At 41.2% G+C, this 19,678-nt stretch overlaps 1 long non-coding RNA gene across 1 annotated transcript in view; it reads right to left on the minus strand.

Moving 5' to 3' along the window:
- The window catches only part of LOC148149107 (uncharacterized), a 201,980-nt gene that overhangs the window by 78,347 nt on the left and 103,955 nt on the right, over positions 1-19,678 (minus strand). The window contains exon 3 of the long non-coding RNA XR_015758123.1: positions 3,850-3,907. This is a non-coding gene — a long non-coding RNA (uncharacterized LOC148149107). The remainder of the gene's footprint in view (positions 1-3,849; positions 3,908-19,678) is intronic.

The raw sequence follows: 19,678 nt of genomic DNA on the forward strand, positions 1-19,678 counted from the left end.
CAAAGAAAGCAGTGGAGGCTGGTACAATTCCAACATTTAAAAGGCATCTAGATGGGTTAAGAGGGATATGGACTAAATGCTGGCAAATGGGACGAGATTTATTTCAGATATCTGGTCAGCATGGGTGAGTTGAACTGAAAGGTCTGTTTCCATGACTCTGGCTTCCTACTAATCTTCATCACATTGTATGATGCTTCTCTTGCTTTTACGCTTCCCCCAACTTCCTTTATCGGTCATGGTTGCCTCGTCCTTAGCATGTTTCTTCTTCCTTGGGATACATTTTCTATTGTGCTTCCTGAATTATCCCTAGAAACACCTGCCATTGCTGCTCCACTGTCTGCCCTGCCATGCTCCCCTTCCACCAACTCTGGCCAACTCCTCCCTCATGTCTTTGTAGTTATCTTTACTCAAATGTAATACAATTACATGTGATTCCAGCTTCTCCCTCTCAAACTGTAGGGTGAATTCTTTCCAATTACGATCACTGACCCAGTTGGGATCTTCACCTTAAGGTCCCCATAGACTCGAAGCATTAGCTTGCTCTCTCTCCCTGAATACTGTCCGACCTGGTGTGATCTCCAACATTTGTTGTTTTCAGTACAGATTTTCAGCATCTGCAGTCATTCACTCTTACTTTTAATGAGGTCAGTCAGCTGGACATCATATTTTATGCGGCTGTTAATCTGATCCAATCAGGAAGACCTAGCTGACGTGAAAGGGTGAATGTCAGGCACATCAAGGCCCCGAATGCCTGACCCAGTGAGAGGCAGTGCTATTGTCAAAGGCATTTGTAAACAGAGTATGATTGGTGATGGGCTGCCAGCCTCTGAAGAGTTATTTCTCTCCCTAACCAAGTCTGCCTCATTACACATCACCAAATTCAGAATTGTCTGTTCTCTTTTAGGCTCTACCACAAGCTGCTCCGAAAACCATTCCATGAATTCCTTTTCTTGAGATCCACTACTAACCTGATTTTCCCAGTCCAACTGCATATTAACGTCCCCTATGATCCTTACGACAGTACCTTTATTACATGCGTTTTCCATCTCCTGATTTATTTCCTTCCCACCTCGTGACTATTGCTCGGAGGCTTGTACACAACTCCCATCTGAGTCTTTGTTTCCTTTGCGGTTTCTCAACTCTACCCACACAAATTCTATGCCTTCCAACTTTATATCACTTCTTGCCATTGATTTAATTTTATTTCTTACTAACAAGGCAAACCTGCCCCTCTGCCATCTGTCTGCCATTTTAATAGGATGTATATCCTTGGATATTTAGACCCCAGCCCTGATCCACGTCTCTGTGATACCCGCAACATTGCATGTGACAATTTTAATCTGTGCTTCAAGCTCATTTACCTACTTACATATATTACATACACTTAGTCTTGTATTGACTAATCCGCTTCTCATAGTTGTCCCCTTATCTGCTGTGCCTGAAGTTAGATTCCTGACCCTTTCTATACTCTCTGTCCTATTACTTGTTTTGGAAATTTTAATAACCTCCACTGAGCCTTCCCTTCTTTAACTCAATAATTTTCCATGCAACTGAAACTCAAACCCCACACTATTTTTTATTAAAGCCCTCTCCATAGCCCTAGTTATTTGATTTGCCAGGACTCCCGTCCCAGCATGATATAGATGAGGCCTGTCCTACTGGAGCAGCTCCTTCCTTCCCCAGTACATAGAACATAAAACAGTACAGCACAGTACAGAGTGCTTCAGCCCTCAATGCTGTGTCGGCCCTCCATCCTACTCTAAGATCAGACTAACCTACATACCCTTCATTGTACTAACTTCCATGTGCCTATCCAAGAATCAATGGTGCCAATGCCCTAGGATTTCAAGCCCCTTTCTCCCACGGCAATCTTTCATCCACAAATTTACCTCTTTAATCTTGATGACCCTGTGCCAATTTTGCTTATGGCTCAGGTAATAACCGGAGATTAATTTGGTTCTGCTTTTTAAGTTAGGCCCTAGCTGTTTCATATTCTCTCAGCAGAACTTCTTTCCTCTACCTATATCGTTGGTACCTAGATGAACCAACCTAATTGGATCTTTCCCCTTTTTATTAGATTAGATTCCCCTTCGGCCCAACAAGTACACATTGACCCTCCAAAAAGAAACCCACCCAGACTTTTTTCCCTCTGACTAATGCACCTAACACTATGGGCAATTTAGCATGGTCAATTGATCTGACCTGCGCATCTTTGGACTGTGGGAGGAAACCAGAGCACCTGGAGGAAACCCACGCAGATGCAGGGAGAATGTGCAAACTCCACACAGACAGTCGCCCGAGGCTGGAATTGAACCTAGGTCACTGGCGTTGTGAGGCAGCAGTGCTAACCACTGAGCCACCATGCTGCCACATTCACGTTCTTCACATTTCACTGCAGCCCAGGTGAGATATCCTGAACCCACGCACCAGGCAGGCAACACAGCATTCAGGACTCTCAATCCTGGCCACAGAGAACAGTGACTATTTCCCTGACAATAATATCCCTGACTACAAGTATATTTCTTTTTTCTCTCTCCTCTTGAATGGCTCCATGGTGTGAAGATCAGTTTGCTAATCCTCCTTAAGCCAGCGCCCTCTCACTTTTATCTACAGAGGGAGTAAGAATGTCAAACGTGATAGACAATCTCAGCACCATCTCCTGGATCCCTGTACCTGCCTTGCCGGTAGTCACATCTTCCTGTCCCTGACCACTGACTGAATTCCAGATAGTTAATCTGAGGGTGTGAGTGCCCCCTGAAACACAGAGTCCAAGGAACTCTTCCCCCTGCCTGATGTGTCATAGTGTTCAAAGCTCAGACTTCAGCTCACCAACTCTGAGCTAGAGTTCCTCAAGTAACCAATACTTGCTACAGATATGGTCACTATAAACCACAATGGAGTCCATCAGCTCCCACATCATTCAGGTAGAACACATCACCTGTCCTGCCATCTCTATTTTAATTACTTAGCTCTTAATTTGATTTTGAGCTAAATTAGTCTCAAAGTATTCAGTAAACCTTGATAGATAGGTTCTTGATTGTCAAGGAGTTCAAGGTTTATGGAGAGAAAGAAGGAGAAAGGGATTGAGAAACTTATCAGCCATGATTGAATGGCAGAACAGACCCGATGGGGCTGAATGGCCTTATTTCTGCTCCTTTGTCTTATGGTCTTATAGTCTTTTAATACAAATTTCCAACACCTGAACAATGATTAAATTGTATATAAGCTTTAATTCACCTAAACAGAGAAAGTGAGAACTGCAGATGCTGGAGATCAGAGTCTAGAGTGTGGTGCTGGAAAAGCACAGCAGGTCAGGCAGCATCCGAGGAGCAGGAGAATTGACGGTTCGGGCATATGGATTCTTAAGGAAGGGCTTATACCCGAAACGTTGATTCACCTGCTCCTCGGATGCTGTCTAACTGGCTGTGCTTTTCTAGCACCACACTCTTCGACTCTTAATTCACCTAAAAATCAGTTTGAAGGTATCTCAGTGCAGGCTATTTCCTTTGGTTTCTATTTATCTGTGTTTGCTAGAAAGTTAAGTTGTAGTCTGGAGTCATGTTAGCCAAAGGTCACCAAGAGAGAGGTAAAATTACTGAGAGTTAGACAGACCTGTCCTGTAAGCTGAGTGAAAAGTGAACTTTATCAGTCGTTGCATGGAATACAGATGAAGCATAACCTCAGTTTGAGTTTAGTGAAAGAACAGAAAATGAAAGATTTCTTAGGTTGAAATAGTGGAAAAATCTACATTCACCACATGTTCTTATGCCAAAGATAACAACAAACTTGAAAGTATTTAAAAACGACAAGAGGCATTCATAGGCACGAGAGAATAAATTAATGTTTTACCTCTGACAATAGTTGGAGCTGAGGAGAATCATCCATCAGACCATTCTCTGCATTATTCCTATAGAGATAAACAACTTTAAGATGTCAGTATCTTGCTCACCTAAGTACCTTATACAAAACCTTTCAAACCCACAACATCCTAGAAAGTGAAAGGCAGCAGATAAACGGGAATACCACAATTAACAAGTTCCTCTCCCATGCAACATATCATCCTGACTTGGAACTATATTTGCATTCCTTCATTTTCACTGGGTTAAAATTCTCGATCTCCCTTCCGAATAGCACTATGGGGACTGCTACATTCAAGAAATGCAACAATTCAAGAAAGCAGCTCATCACCACTTTCTGAAGGACAATTAGGCATGGACAATTAAAGCTGGCCTTAAGATGTCACATCTCATTAAGTAAAAAAATCTAGTAAGTGAATTCTTGAGAAGAAATTGGAAGTAAACCTAAATCTATTACAGAAACAAAAATAGAAGTTGCTGGAAAAGCTCAGCAGGTCTGGCAGATTCTGTGAAGAGAAATCCAGTGACTCTTCCTCAGAAATAGACCTGAAATGTTAACTTTGATTTCTCTTCACAGATGCTGCCAGGCCTGTTGAGCTTTTCCAGCAACTTCTGTTTTTGTTTCTGATTTATAGCATCCACAGTTCTTTCAGTTTTTACTGAATGGACAACATATGTAGTCATAATGCATGTTATTACTTTAATTCTATTTGCTTTGTTTAATTTGTTCTGTGTATAATAAAACTGGTTTTCTTTTCAACAAAGTGATATATTTTGGCATAGTTCCATTGATGAAAATGAAGTAGTCTGATTTCTCTTTAAACGTTAACTGTCTGTGATCAAATTAAAACATTGTGAAATGCTAATATTTCTAAGTTAATGTTATCTTTCAGTGACAGATTTACAAACAATGGTTATGAGAGGCACAGAAACTTATAAGATGAAGAGCATCAGACATTCACAATTTTAATTTCTTTGTAGGCTTGTACAGGTGTCCAATGTGCACATTGTGGGTAGGAGTAATTAGTGCCCAATTACTCCAAAACCACCCACTATGAAACATCTACATAAAACATAAAATAATTACACCCTCCTCCATATCTCCAGTATACTCCTGGCTTCGAGCATACCATTTTAAATTACCTCATCAGAATGTGGGATATCAAATATTTCATTGTCAGGTTTTTCAAGAAGTTGCAAAAGATTTTTAAATGCCCTTTACTTATGTTTTAAGAGATTGTCCATGTGGACCATCATAAGATTCTGAGGGAGTTTAGTAGGATAGACACTGAGAGGATATTTCCCTTTGTGGTGAAACTAGAACTAAGAGGCACAGTTTCAAAATAAGGTCCTTCCCATTTAAGACAGATGAGAAGAACTTTTTTCTCTCAGTGCATTGTTAGTATTAGGAATTATCTCCACTCAATAACCACTGAGCATGGGTTGTTGAATATATTCAAAGCTGATTTAGAGTTTGATTAATGAGAGTCAAATGTTTTGCAGACAGTTGGAGGGTTGAGTTACAGCTACATCAGATTGGCCATAAACCTATTAATTGGCAGAGCAACTTCGAAGGGCCTGGAAGTTTGATTCCTGCACCCATTTCTTATATTCTTATCAAACACATGTAAGCATTTCCTTGGAGACCAATATCTGGGGCTATACAGCTTAAGATGAAAGTTGGGAAGTTGAGGTGGTAGCCTAGAACACAACTCGAAGTTGGGAAACTGTGTCATTGTTGAATGAAGGGAGGGCTATTTCAAAGTGAGACTCTGCATTAAGGGTGGCACAGTGGCTCAGTGGTTAGCACTGCTGCCTCACAGCACCAGGGTCCCAGGTTCGTTTCCAGCCTCGGGCAACTGTCTGTGTGGAGTTTGCACATTTTCCCAGTGTCTGCGTGGGTTTCCTCTGGGTCTCCCACAGTCCAAAGGTGAATTGACCATGCTAAATTGCCCATAGTGTTAGGTGCATTAGTCAGAGGGAAATGGGTCTGAGTGGGTTACTCTTCGGAGGGTCAGTGTGGACTGATTGGACTAAAGGGCCTGTTTCCACACTGTAGCGAATCTAATCTAATCTAATTTTCGATTTCCCCAATCCATTGATTTCACTTTCAGCAACATCCCTAAACTGTAAAGAGTAATAAACATACAAATATATGAACTGGGAATAGGAGTAGGCCACTCTGCCCCTCAAGCTTGCTCCACCATGACTAACTGGATTACTCTACATTACAACCTATCTTGATGGCCTTGTTATCAAGAAGCCATCCACCCTCCCCTTAATATATTAATGGACTCTGCATCCATTGCCCTTTGAGGAAGAGCTTTCCAAGATTCACAGCTCTCTCTCAGAGAAAAAAAAAACCTGTTTCAAGTGGGGTATTAGAATCATACACAAGAGAAAAGATCCATTTTGCATCCAGCTTGTCAAGATCCTGAAGGATCTTACGTTTCAAATAAGTTACCTCATACTCTCACAAATTTGAGCAAATATAAGCCTAGTCTGTACAACCTTTCCTCATAAGACAATTCACCCATTTCAGGTTCCTCGGCTAAATAATTACGTTGAGCTACCATCACCTACATCACCTCCACAGGAACCTCATATGACTTATAAGGCAAATTTCAGGGTGTCTCCCTCAATAATATGCAGAATGAGAACTGGAGATGGGGGAGGGAGTATAGCACCAATTATCAAGAGCTACATAAAATAATTTGCTAATGAACATTGTTTGTTAATAAATCTAAAGGGTTGGTATTGTCATTAGTAGCTACTATGTAAACCACATTGGCTTTTAATGGGTGCAGAGCAGACTCATTCATCATAACAGTAATTTCAGACATTACATCCCTCATTTCCATACATAATTAACTCAATGTACACCTTAGGTGGCTAGTAGTAGCTCAAATCAATTATGAGTTGGACATTTTTCAGGTGTCTGAGTATCGACACAGTGGCTCAGTGGTTAATGCGCTGCCTCACAGCACCAGGAAGCTGGAGTTGATTCCAGCCTCAGGTGTGCAGTTTGCACATTCTCCCTGTATCTGCGTGGATTTCCTCCGAATGCTCTGGTTTCCTCCCACAGTCCAAAATTGTGCAGCTTAGGTGGATCGGCCATGTTAAATTGCCCATTGAATCCAAGGATATATAGGTTGGTTGGGTTGGCTATGGTGGTTACTGGGATAGGGGATGGGTCTGGATGGAAAGGTCATCAGAGGATTGGTACAGATTTAATGGACTGAATGGCCTGCTTCCGCATTGTGGGGATTCTACAATCTAAAATAAACAAACCAAGGTACTCATTTTGTACCAGTAAAATAGGCTCAATTAGATCACATTAACTTATTAACTTACAAAAAGCTTTGCTTTTAAATCAAGTCATGTTTAGACAGTGTGCACTTCAGAGTTACTGAGATGCCCCTAACAATGGTGGAGTTTGAGGCCGAGCCTTTTTTAACTTCTGGGCATCATTAGAATATATTGTGCAAGCGACCATTTGGGCTGGCTGTAGAATGGGAAGTCACACTGCCTGGTGATTAAGGTAAAACAGGAATGTGCCACCTCGTAAAAAATGAGGTAAAAAAAAATCTCCACCTTCCATTTGTTGTGCTTAAACAAGCAACACATGCACAACAAGATCCCAGATTTAGCAATGAACTATTTGCCCAAACAGTCTTTTAAGCTTTGCTTGTTTATAAGTAAGTGCTGGCCAGGAGTACTCCGCTTTTGCTCTTCTAGTAGGACCATACCATCTTACATCCCTCTGAAAGTTTAGACAAGGCCTCAGCTTAAATTTCCCCAGAAGATAGTGGGCTAATCTTACCAGCTTTGAAACACGTCTCCCATCAGGAAACAAGTGAAGATTGACTGGCTGCCCACTCAGCATCATAATCTAATGTGAGAAAGCCAGTTGAGATCTCTTTTTTCTTCATATTAAATGAAAGCGACAGTTGGGGTGCTTCAAAGGTGGGTGGTCCAGAGTACTAGATGGGTGGCAGCCCCTATAGAAGAGATGGGTGAAGAACTGCACAGACACATCAAAATAGAAACACCCCCTGGAGCTTTTTAAAGGTTGGAAAATAAAGAATGACCAAAGCTGTCCTGTATACTACTATAAGACAACTTCCAGATACATCTGGACTCTGGTGTCAGCATGGAGAGAGTTCATATGACTTCAGGAATATTTTGGCACAATCATAAATCTGCCCCTATGGGTCCTTTAATTGACCTCATTGGCAATCTGCCATTGCCAAATGATTAACTGCTGACATATTGACCCCATTAATGATCACAGGAATGAGTTAATAAGTCAGCCTGACACATTAATTTTTCTGGTCCCAATACCCAACCTTGGCATCATGAAGCTGATTAGGTTCTGCTCCATATTCTAATGGTACAATGTAAGTCACCTCCTTATTCCTCAGAAACCAAAACTTGCTGATTCAGGGGAAGCAAGTGGAGAATTTTATCTCATCACATGCAACACATCATTTTTACTTTATCTATAGCCCACATGCCTCATTCCAAAAGGAAACACATGGTACACCATTCAGAAACTCAGTAATGTTTTACACAAGGGTAATAATTAGACCTAGGACTCAGTCTATGTATTTACAGTACACGAGTGATGTTTACCACAAGGTTGACCAGTACATCGCAAACCATCATCTAATGAGATGGAAGGCTGTCACAAAACTGTGGGCCAGATTGATAGGTGGATCATTATTGTCATCAGATCGCTAGTAAGAATATTGATGGGATTATGTCTTTAAGAGACACCAAGAAATAGTGTGTGAAAAAATCTCTAATGTAGGCTTACACTTTGCACTTGTGAAAATATTTACCAATGATTCTTCACTATTTCTGGAGAACCTCAGGCATTTCCTGTCAGTGAGAACCAACTCACTGCAGGGATCTATCAGCATTTTTACCAACACCACAGTCTGGCAGCATTTTGATACTTGCTTTAAAAAAAGCATGAAAATTGAAAAACAAAATAGAGCTCTCACTGGTTTTGGTTTCCTAGGCAATGTTAGGGAACTGGTCACAATTACTAAGTACAATTCCAGGGATGCGAAGCTGGTAACATACATTAAACAAAATCAATAGAATGAGAATCGGGTAGGTTTGAAAACAAGTGGGAGAGTAACACTTACTGACAACCACCTGTGCAGTGAAAACAAAATTCTACTTCAATGTGCTGTCAAAAATAAACCATGAGCTAATTGGAACAGCACCAAACATGAAACATAAGGTGAAATTTTCCATGTGGATGTTCAAATGTGCATTGAACATATTGGATGGTGTCATATCCCCCAATATCGACAGGGATGTGACACGAACCCCTTCACACAATCACAAGCTTTCTCAGCATATGATCTATGTAAGGAGGATATTGATTGAGTCCTTTAGTTAATCACATGGCCAACAGTCCCCCCAATGGTGAGACATTCCAAGCCATATTTAAAAGCCAGCTGGACTCCACTCATTGCAAGCCACGAGCTTCTCCTCAGCTTATGATGGTCCCACCCGTCAAAGATTAAAGATATCATCAAAGGTGACTAAGATGGCTTCAGGGTGTACTTGTGCTGCCTTTCAGGGGCTGTTAGAAGAGGGGACTAAAAGAGAGTTCACCATCTTCCCAGGTGACTGCAAGAGGAGCCTATCCCATCAGATTCCCTCCAGTCTGGGCAAAAATTACAGCATGGAGCAATACCACAGGCCCTCACAAAAGGATCTGCAAACAGTGTAGGAAAGAATTTAATGATTCTCTGTACGCTGCACCATTTTCTCTCTGCCACTTCACACTCACAGTGGTAACTCTGCCACTGCTCGGACATCTCACAAAGGGTCATAAGCTGTAATGTTCAGCATCACTTGATTTCCATTCAGGAGCTTAAAGCCATTTCATCCTCTCAAACTATTAATGCTTCCAGCCTACGATGCATGGATGTGGCATTAGCCAGGTGTGGAAGCATTCTCCCTGGTTGCTTAGAAATCTTCCTTGCATGGGTTGAGGGCCTTTGAAAGTGGCTGCTACTTGTGAGTAATGAAGGGTATATGAGTTGTGGGGACATCCTGCATTATCTGGCTGTTGTGTTTAGAAATGATATGAACTTTAAGGGAGTGGAATCCCTTCCTGTTCATGACCACTGCTGGTTCATGACAGGATGCTCTTATGGCTAAGTGTCTGCAATTGATTTAACCCCACAGCTGAGGGACACCAATGATGGCTGAGAACCCCAAACCCCTCTTTGTATGTTGAAGAGAGATGAGGTTAATTGGAGTACTTTTGTAAAGGCAACATCAATGACCTCCTAATGTTGACATCTATGAAATGCCATGGAGCTCACTGGAATGTTCCGTTGGCATAGGAATTAAGGTTAGATGTTAAATTTGGGACTACTGGGATGGGACTGAAACCGAATCATAATGACCATAAATCTCAAGTTTCTCGGAGTAAACAATCTGTTCTGGTCCATTCACGTCGATGCTACGGTCATGAAAAACCTCTATTATAAAAATAAACTACACAATTCAAAACTGCCATTCATCTTAACTTGCAGCAGATCTATGAGATCAATATCAGAAAGTAAAGAGTCATTTCAGCCTTGATATCCTTCCACATGAAGTTTCAGGGTTTTCCCTCACAGAAGACAGTGTCATACCTGGGCAAGACCCTAAACAGCAGGCACTCTATTTGATTCTGTATCATTGTGAATGTTTAAAGGCCAACTCCTTGCTACCAACCTCAAAGAAGCTAGCAGGCAGCATTTCTTTCAAACTTGATCGTACCTCTCCCTATCATTATTAGTAATCCTGACTGTGTTTAAGGTGGTCAAGGAAAGTGTCCATCTGAACTTAGAAAGAAGCATCTGCATGGGGATACTTGTCAGCTTGACCGAAGGTGCCTTATCTGGCAAGCTGTGTCTTGTGTGTGGGGATGTGGGAACTGTTACATGGCACCTTGCAGCCCTTGAGAATACCAGCCTTGGTAAGTGGAGATGGTGAACTTTTGAGTGAATATCCTTTGCTTCATTGACTTTTGTTGATTTCAGATATCATAAGATACTGGTCAGAGCATACTGTCCTCTCAATCAGCAAAGCTTTAAGGTGCAAAGCAGTACTCGCTGAATAATTGGCTTGAATAGGTTCAGTGGTGATATTTACAGGAAGAGGAAAATCACATTGACATGGTAGTCCTGCTGAATTCATTATCATTTTTCCTGTTTTGTTTCCTACCAACCTGATTGAACAGCTGGTTCAGCATTTTGGACTGATATTCATTGGAAGTGATCTTACTGACAAATACAAAATTCCGAAGAAGCTCGACAGGGTAGATATTGGGACAATGCTTCCTCTAGTGGGGAAATCTAGAACTACAGGTTTATTTTCAAAATATGGCATCTCCCATTTAAGATGGAGATAAGGCGGTGTCTTTCCTTTCGAACAGTCATTAATCTTTGGAATTCTCTTCCCCTGCAGCTAGTGGAGGCTGGTCATTTATTACATTCAAGGCCAAGTTAGACAGATTTTTGATCAACAAGTTAAGGGTCACATGGGAAAGCAAAAAGTGGGGTTGTGGCAACATCAGATCAGCCACGAATTTATTGAATGGCAGAGCAGGCTTGATGGGCCACGTGGCTAACCCCTCCTCCTATTTCTTCTGATCTTGTATGTATCCAGATAAGTGTCAGTAAGAAGCCATATATCCAGAGGCTACAGGACATGATGGCAAAGACTGGGCTTTGATTGGGGGTTTTGGAGCGGACAGCTAGGAAAGGAGAGAAAGAGGGAACAGGAGGTCTGCTCTTCACAACAGAGGTTACAATTGGCAGCAAAGAGGCTAATGACTTGCTTAAAAGGCAGAAGATTGAGAGCATACTCCTGCTCCACTCTGGTACATTAATATATACTGACCAGATGGAGGCAACAGTTAGAATTTCAGCTTACAGTTAATTCACTAGCTAAAGTGCTGAAGTCAGATTGAAAATATCTTAGTCAAGGGTCTGATCTCTAAAGGGCAGGACTATGTTATATCACATTACCACCACCATGAAAATGGTGGCAGTCATGTCTATTATACTTTAGGAATGCATCCCCTACCTTTTAATTACAATCCCATTCCCAAGCTCTTTCCCACTTGGATTGGGTGGATATTAATACCAATATGTTTGGAAGGATTAGACAGTGTTACACAAGTTAAAGTCAGGCTTTTGACATGCTGTAATTTATTTGCCCTATCATTTTAGTCATTCTCTGTATTCTGACTGGATATCTGACCTTCCACTCACTTTTGTGCAATTATATTTCTTTCCTTAAGTTTGATGCTTTCCTTAACTTCTTCAGTTAACCATAGCTGCTGAATCCTTCCCTTGAATACTTCGCTTTATAGTACGTTCTGTATAGTATGTTCTGAAATATCCATTTACATTCACGTTGCTGTTTCTCTCTTGATCAATCTTCTAGCCTAATAACCAAGTTCACTTCAGCTTTCATACTCACACTGTTGCCCTTTTTTTAAGTTTAAATACTACTCTCAGACCCATCCTTCTCACTTTCACACTGGATGTTACATTCATTTAGAATGTTTAAAACTCATTTGAATAAGTTCATGAATAAGAAAGGTTTGGAGGGATATGGGTCAAGCACAGGCAGGTGGGATGAGTTTAGTTTGGGATTATGTTCAGCATGGACTGGTTGGAGCAAAGTGTCTGTTCTGTGCTGTATGACTCTATGACTCTTTATTATATTTGTTACTATCTAGAGGTGTCTTCACTCTATGAATTAATCCTGTCACATTATACAGCACTACGTGTCTTATAGCCTGCCCTCTGACTAATTCCAGAACATGCTGCTCTGAGAAAACTATCATTCAAAAGCATTTTCCATAAGTCCTTGGAAATCCAGCACAGAGTATTCAATTAAAATCCATTGGTTTGATATGAAAGTGCATCAGACTGATCACAACTACTCTAAAAGAAAGAAGGATTAATTTGAAAGCAAATGTAAATTAGTTTGATGAAGTAACAATACTATAGAGCAATTAATTTAATAAATAATTAGTTTTCAGCACAACAAGCTGATCTCCTGTATAGAACAAAGATTACTACTACTTTATAGTCAATCTGAAAATATTTCGTGAATTGTGACTGCAAGTTAACTGTAATGATAACCACATGACCAAAAAATACAAGAAAAGAAATAGGGCATTCAGCCCATCACATCTGCTCTGCCAGTTGATTATGGCTAATATATTTCTCAAACCTTTCTCCTGGATTCTCTCCATAATCTTTGATTCCCTTGCTAACCAAGAGCCTATCTCTGACTTAAATACACTGAAAGATATGGCCTCCACAGTCCTCTATGACAATACATTCCACAGATTTGCCACCCTCTGACTGAAGAAATTCCTCCTCATCTCAGTTCTAAAGGGTTGGCCCTTCACTCTGAGGCTGTGCCCTCGAATCCTAGTCTCTCCTACTGGTGGAAACACCTTCTCCACATTCACTCTGTCCAGGCTTCTCGGTATTATGTAAGTTTCAATGAGCTCCCTCCCTCATCCTTCAAAACTTCATCGAGTTCAGACCCAGAGTCCTCAACCGTTTTTCATATGACAAGCCTTTCATTCCTGAGATCATTCTTGTGAACTTCTTCTGGACACCCACAAAGGCTAACACATCCATCATTAGATACAGTGCCCACAACAGCTCAAAATGTTCCAAATGTGGTCTGATCAGAGCGCTGAACCTCAGCAGCACAGCCCTGTTCTTGTATTCTAGACAACTTGAAATGAATACTAACATTGCATTTGCTTTCATAATTGCCAACAAAACCCACATGTTAACCTTAAGAGAATCCTGAACATGGACTCCCAAGTCTCTTTGTGCTTCAGATTTCTGAAGCCTTTCCACATTTATAAAGTGGTGTACCCCTGTATTCTTCCTACCAAAGTGCAGAACTTCACACTTTCCTACATTGTAATCTATCTGCCACTTCTTCGTCCACTCTCCTAGACTGTCCAAGCTCTTCTGCAGCCTCCCCGTGTTCTCACCATACCTGTACCTCCAACAATCTTTGTGTCATCTGCAAACTTAGCAACAGTGCCCTCAGTTCCTTCATCTACATCATTAATGTATCCTAACACAGGCCTCTGTGGAACTCCATTAATTATTGACTGCCCTCCTGAAAAAGGCTCTTTTATCCTCACTCTCTGCCATCTGCCCATCAGCCAATCCTCTATCCATGCTCGTACCTTAATCCTAACACCAGTCTCCCTAGCAGTCTCCTATATGATACCTTGTCAAAGGCCTTTTGGAAATCCAAATACTCCACGATCACGAGCTCTCCTTTGTCTAACTCACTCATTACCTCCTCAAAGAATTGTAAAAGATGACTTCCCCTTGACAAAGGTGTGCTGTCTCAGCCCTTTTCTAACCATGCACCTTCAAGCACTCCGCAATCTCATTCTTCATAAGGGACTCCAAAATCTTACCAATGACCAAGGTCAGGTGAACCAGCCTATAATTTCCCATCTTCTGCCTGCTTCCCTTGTAAAATAGGAGTGTTACATTAACAAACCGGTGAAGGCGCACTGTCACCATTTGGAAGGAGAAGACATGCTCATAATTCATGTGTAAACCTTAAATGGAACTGATTTTGTTTCTTATGGCTGAAATCCTCCAGACAGTGACAACAATCATCAGATTGTTGCTTCATTCACCAAATCTCCTGACTCTTCTTTTGGGTTCTTTCAAGTTTAACTTCCCCATAAAAAGCAGTTCAGCATCCCTTGGGCAACTCCGTTGGAGTGAAGTAGAGTCAGGGAAGGTAGAACATGTCCTCCTTTTATAGCACTACAGACAAAAAAATCTGCAGATGCTGGAATGCAAGGTAGACAAGCAGAAAGCTGGAAGAACACAGCAAGTCAGGCAACACCAGAAGTTGGAGAAGTCAACATTTTGGGTGTAGCCCTTCTTCAGGACTCCAGAAGAAGGGTTATATCCGAAATGTCGACTGTTCAACCTCCTGATGTTGCCTGGCTTGCTGTGTTCTTCCAGCCTCCTGCATGTCTACCTTTTTATAGCACTACCTGCTGCCTAGTAAGTCTAAGAGTCCAGCCTGTATCTTAGTCAATGGGTGAAGTGATGGATGAAGGGGATAAGTGGGTGTGGTTGATAAGTGGGTGAAGTGGGTTGTTGTGTAAGTGAGTTCGTCAGTAGAGGTAGGTAAGTGAGTCGACAGGTGGGTGAGGTGGTTAGGTGGGTACGTAGGTAAGTGGATGAGATGTATAAATGGATAGGGGAGTAGGTGGATGAGTAGGTAACTATGCTGGTCAGGTAAGGCTAGAGCGTTAATGAAGCTGAAAATGTGTTGCTTCCCTTGTAAAATAGGAGTGTTAAAATAGGAATTATGGAATCCTTCCTGAAGAAGGGCTTATGCCCGAAACGTCGATTCTCCTGTTCCTTGGATGCTGCCTGACCTGCTGCGCTTTTCCAGCAACACATTTTCAGCTCTGATCTCCAGCATCTGCAGACCTCACTTTCTCCTCATAGAGTGTTAATGAAGTTGGGTCAGCAGGCTGGTCAGACTGTCAAGAGGGGGATTCAGGAGTGGGCTAATCAGGTGGCCAGCGAGCAATTGGGTGATCAGGAAGGGTGATCAGGGTGTTGGAGAAGTCATAAGTTTGTGGATGGCTGGCATAGAGTGCTGTGCCCAATAACCCTTTTTTATTCTACATCTAAAATCCTGTCCGGTTAGCAGTTGTAGAGGATATACCATTAGTGAATCTTAACAAAAATAGAGGCACTTTTCTTTAGAATAAAATATGGTTAACATGATAGTAATAGATACGTTATATTTGTTAGTTAGACAAAATTCTGGAGATTATCAGGAGCTCGAGATTACATTTCTAACTCCATAGAGATCTAGAACTGGAATCTCTGTTCTTTACGAAGTCAAAACTTTCGGGCTAATTCCCAGCGTAACAAAGCACAAAGGATTGTGAAAAGGGTCACTAGACCTGAAATATTGACTCTGCTTTATTCTTTATATGCTGCCAGACATGCTGAGTTTCTCCAGCTATTTCTGTTTGTTCTTCAAATTCCCATTGTGGGCGTCCACAGGATGCTGATATATATCTTCAATCATACATCCAGTCTCCAATGATCTGAAGGCCAGGAGACTAGTTGTAGATTGACAACATTTTTACATGATCTTTTTGTTTTATTGTGTGGTTTATGCCACACTGTGAATATGGGTTCAAGACAGCTGGTTGAGGAAAAGGCAAATTCAAAAACTATCTTTAGGCTTAGACTTCAAAGTAATGCTACAGTTACTAAATTAATATTAAATACCGCAATGTTTGGTAATCATTGATATTTCAGGCCCTGGCTTATAGTTACATTTTATAAGGACTAATCCATGTTCTTCAAGTGCCCTTGTCCATGTAGCAATCTACTCTAATGTAGAGTACAAGCATGTTCTAACTCCACCCACACTGCAGTATTTGTGATCAGTGATTTGTAACTCAATGACATAATCTCAAGGGTCCTAAACCCTTATATAATACTTCTGATATATAGAAACAGACTCTTCGCTCATGGAACATGGCGTCACTAGCCTGCCAGGATTTATCGCCCACCTTTAGTTGCCATTGAGTGGTGGTGAGCTGATTTTTGAATTCTTGCAGTCTGTGTACAGTTATTGGATCCACGATGCTATCAGGAAGGGAATTCCAGGATTTTGATCCATCAACAGTAGAGAAACAGCAATATATTTCCAATGGTGAGTGGCTTGAAGGGGAACTTGTGAGTGGTGGTGTTTTCATGTATCTGCTGCCCTTGTCATTCCAGATGGAAGTGATCATGGGTTTGGAAGGTGCTGTCTGAGGAACCTCAATGAATTTCTGCAGGGAAGTTTGTAGATATTACACACTGTTGCTATTGAGCACATTAATGTAATGATTTACTGGTGCACTGAGGGATTAGTCTGGAGTGGTAGGCCAACACACTGCATCTTCACCTCTCGACAATGGGTTTGAATCCAGCCCTGGGTGTACAAAGCCTGCTGCTGATTGGATAGGTGTAAGAGAAACCCATCTGAATGCATGACTGCTAACTCCTGAAGATCATTAACTCTTAGCACAGAGCTACATCAAATTCAGTTCAAACCAATAATAAAGTGTCACGATGAAGAAGGTTGGTGTGGGGGTCAAACAAAAACCACAGTGGAGTATAAGAGTCTGTGTAATGCCTCAGAGTAAAGGAGCATTGTTAATGAGTTCTCCTCATGGACAAGAGTCTGTCAAAACTTTCTTTTGAAAGAATCACGTGATACAAAAACATACGCAGCATCAAAATGCATCATTGCACAGTTTGAGAATGACAACAACAGGAATTTTAAATAAAAGCAAAATGTTACAGATGCTGGAGATCTGAAATGAAAACAGAAAATGCTGGATAAACTGACCAGGTTGAAGCAGCATCTGTGAAGAAAGAGGCGGGAGACATTTTGAGTCCAATGCCTTCTCCAGATCTGTCCCAAATAGGAGTCTTTGGACTTCTGATCATTTGTTCTGCCTCATAAACCCTAGATAGTTCCTTATTAAAGTTTTTTTTTTAATAACACTTAATTACCTAGATGTTAAACATTGGTGATGGAGAGAGAGGATACTAAAACATTGCCAATAGAAACTATTTAACTTGATTTAATGGAATGAGGTTCAGGCAGATATTGCAAGAGACATACCATTTGCAATCTCTCCCTGTCCACATAATAACCATCAGCTATACATTCTCCTCCTTCTCCTACTTCTTAGAAGTTTCAATTCTTCATTTTATCCCATGCTTAAAAACTTCCATTTGCCATTGAAATTCTACCCTCTCTGCAGTTTTTGAAAGAATGCCTTTCGGAGGACAGCACAAAGAGATTCATTTGTGTCTGTTTGTGCCATATGACTTTGGAAGTATTAATTGCTGTTGCCAGGCATTAAGAAGTGAGATAATAAGTCCTCCATTTATCTTAAGAAGCACAAAACTTCACAAATCAGAATCATTTCTCACTGCTTTAGAATCAGGTGAAAGAAGTCCTTTGCTTAATTTTATCACACCATAATTCCACAGTTCTGTCTTTTACACATGACTTGGAGACAGATGAAATTGTACAATTACAGCAAAGAAGTTCACAAACCAAGACAATAGATTAGAAACTCAGGACTCAGAGATCTGTGCCAGGATCACACATATGTAGAAACAAAATTGCACTTATATTATCTGTGTTTCACCATGTCAAATCCATCAATGTAATCTGCTATAAGAGTTAACACCTTATTGCCTCAAGCATAGACAGGAGAAAGTGAGGACTGCAGATGCTGGAGATCAGAGCTGAAAATGTGTTGCTGGAAAAGCGCAGCAGGTCAGGCAGCATCCAAGGAGCAGGAGAATAGACGTTTCGGGCATGAGCCCTTCTTCAGGAGCCCTTCTTCATTCCTGAAAATGTGTTGCTGAAGAAGGGCTCATGCCCGAAACGTCGATTCTCCTGCTCCTTGGATGCTGCCTGACCTGCTGCGCTTTTCCAGCAACACATTTTCAGCTCAAGCATAGACAGCCTCACTTATTTTAGAGCGTGGGAAAATGCAAAGGAAAACGTACCAAGTTCTAGTTACTTGACAAGGTTTCTGCTCACCTGCATATTTCTCCTGTATCTTCCACCCAAAATATAAAAATTTCTATCTCCTTGTTCTTGTGCCATCAGGTAGTTGGAACAGCTTTCTTTTTCCTACCTGATCTAAAACTGTCATAATCTTGCAAACCTTGTTCAAATCTACCCTCGCTGCATTTTGTTCCAGGGGGAAAAAAAATCACAGCTTCATTTCTATCACAATGATTGAGTTAAAATCCCTCCACTGTGGAATCAGATGCTAATCCAGAGGCCCAGGATAAAACTCTAAGGGCTTGAATTCAACTGCTACTATGGCTGCTGACAGAATTTAAATCCACTTAATAAAAGCTAGAATTGAAAGACCATGAAACTATTATTGATTGTCTGAAAAATAAACACATGGTTCATTATTGCCCATTAGACAAGGATATTTGCTAACAGTTCCAAGACTGGCCTCCATGTGCTCTACACCCACATATCTGGTTGACACCTGTATCCCATTCCTACTTGCATATGATACAGAAACTGCATCTCTTGTCATAATCATTGAGTCCCTACAATGTGGAAGCAGGCCATTTGGCCCATCTGGTCCACACTGGCCCTCTGAAGAGCCTTCCATTCAGGCCCACACCCTTACCCTATCTCTGTCACTCTGCATTTCCCATGGCTAATCCATCCAGATGGATATCCCTGGACATATTGGGCAATCCACCTAATCTGCACATCTTTGGACTGTGGGAAGAAAATGGAACACCCTATGGAAACCCACAAAGACATGGAGAGAATATATAAACACCACGTAGACAGGCCTCCAAGATGGGAATCGAACCCAGGTCCCTTGCACTGTGAGGCAGCGATGCTAATTCCTTGAGGTTTCCTGTATAGTTGGTTATTCATTTTCTTCCATTTCATTTATAATATAAATTATTGTTAGGGGCAGTTAAATAAGAATATAAAGGAGAAAGGAACAGAAAGATACCTGGATACGTCGAAATGAAAAAGAGTGGAAGGTGGCTCATTGGGATCTATGGTTGTGAAATTCTTTATCATTTTGCAAGTAAATTAGAGCCCAAATCTTTTAGCTTCACCATTCCACACTCTATTCTGTAAAGGGGCAAACATTTCCAAATCACTTCCAACTCCATTATTGAACCATCTCA

The sequence above is a fragment of the Chiloscyllium plagiosum genome, unplaced genomic scaffold (genome assembly GCF_037043375.1).
Source record: "Chiloscyllium plagiosum isolate Xiang-an unplaced genomic scaffold, Cpla_swu_hap1 HiC_scaffold_9, whole genome shotgun sequence".
Lineage (NCBI taxonomy): Eukaryota > Metazoa > Chordata > Chondrichthyes > Orectolobiformes > Hemiscylliidae > Chiloscyllium > Chiloscyllium plagiosum.